General features: G+C 40.7%; 1 long non-coding RNA gene across 1 annotated transcript; it reads right to left on the bottom strand.

Moving 5' to 3' along the window:
* Positions 1 to 4: 4 nt before the first annotated feature.
* LOC147819802 (uncharacterized) lies at positions 5 to 1,697 on the bottom strand. The gene is made up of 2 exons (XR_015436418.1): positions 1,619 to 1,697; positions 5 to 1,510 (listed from the first exon to the last, which is right to left on the bottom strand). It is a non-coding gene; the product is annotated as an uncharacterized LOC147819802 (long non-coding RNA).
* Between the last annotated feature and the right edge of the window lie 118 nt (positions 1,698 to 1,815).

A 1,815-nucleotide genomic window follows, 5' to 3' on the forward strand; every position in this document is an offset into this window, starting at 1 on the left:
GTGATTTCTTTCTCTGCCTTTTCATAAGAAAACTGCTTGTCTGACCTGATCAATGACAATTGGAATTTGGGCTTATCAATTATCTCATTTGTGTCCTTGGTTACTTTGAACATTAATGAAACCACCCTGCGATCTTTACCTGGCAGAAGACTGAAGCGTCCAGTGCTCAAGTCATGGTGGAACATATGAATTGGTTTTTCTCTACTGCAGTAATATGTAGCCCCTTGTTGTTTTGCATCCTCATCTAATTCGCTACCTGGACTCACATAGCTTGCCACATCTGCAATATGGACTCCCAACTCAAAGTGGCCTCCAATGTCCCTGACACTGATGGCATCATCCAAGTCCTTTGCTCCTTTTGGATCAACAGTGAAAGTGATTACCTCACGTATGTCCTGTCTGTGTCTCCCATCTTCATCTGCCTCATCTGCCTCATCTGATTTATACATACTGGGTTCAACTCTGAATTCAGCATTCAGGATCCTTAGTCCATCAACCAAGGAACTTCCAACTGGAAGAATATTTATGACCTTCCCCAATGGAAAATAACAATTTTCCTTCCATCCAATCACTTGCACAATAAATACATTGTTCCGTTTCAGCTTTTCATTAAGACGTTCATGTGTTGCAATCGTCCACTCTCCATCAATTTGCTCCCATATTGGAATGAAGTTACGTCTTTTCTTGTTGATCAGTATGCATATTTTGGGCTCAGATTTTTGGATGGGCATCATCAATCTTTTGACAAATCTGTCTTCAGAACGCTGTCTTGATTTGCTGTGATCCTCATCCTCAAGAAGACACACAAGTACACAGGCAGATTCAGCTTTCTTGATGATCCTGATTACTTTTGATGATGATGCTGTTTGTAATAGCACTTCGTCTCCAGTGAAGGCTTTACCCAGGTTTGCCCTTCCCTTGATGGTTATACGTCTGGTGGGATTATTAGATGGAATGACATAACCTCTGTTATATGGTTCCCTGACCAACTTTCCTCGCTGGTACATCTCAGATTGTTTTTCACATAACTCTGAAGGGACTTTGTCAAGATCAGTGATATTGTTTGATGATCTTGACCTGTGGGGATTGAAGCCTTCAAATTCCAAGCTGTCATCATCGGAACTGTACTCTGATCTCAGCTGTTCATATTCATCTTTCAGCTCTTGAAGAATTGCATCACTGAGAGTGTTGCTGTCATCCATATGTTCAGATTTTTGAAACCTTAGAGTTTCCACAACATCTTTTTCAAAGAAATCCTTTGTGAAATGCTGTGGTGCAGCACTGTTGTTGCTGATGCAGTGGTCTACGTAGCTCTTCCAGATTCCTGAGCATTTCCCAAAGCAACAGAGAGCAGCAGCATCTCCAACCACAACCACCTGGGACTGAGCCCTAGTCATCGCAGTGTTTAACACACGGGCATCATTGAACAGCTCCAGACCAGGCAGGTGTGACATTTTCAGACTGTCACGTGTTTGCACAGCTGTAATTATGACTACCCTGAACTGTTTTCCTGTTGACACATAAAGACAACTTTTAAGATTTATAATGTAAATATTTATGAAAGGTAATATCAATGTAATGTTTAAATGACAAGTGTGCAGTTGTTCCTAAGGCTTACCTTGCACATTTGCCAGATTCTCAACATGGACTTTAGGGAGGCCTCTTCTCGAAAGTGCTGTCCTAATTTTCCGAACCTATGAACCATGAAAAAGAAGTGAAATAATTAGACTGAAATCATATTTAATAATGTGAAATCTTTACTGCATTGTTGATGTAATCTATGGTTGTGTTCCAGTCTTGTGATAATTGTTGAGA

This window comes from Seriola lalandi, unplaced genomic scaffold, assembly GCF_002814215.2.
Source record: "Seriola lalandi dorsalis isolate HSWRI2012SDOR001 ecotype SW California unplaced genomic scaffold, Sedor1 jcf7180002046609, whole genome shotgun sequence".
NCBI classification, from domain to species: domain Eukaryota; kingdom Metazoa; phylum Chordata; class Actinopteri; order Carangiformes; family Carangidae; genus Seriola; species Seriola lalandi.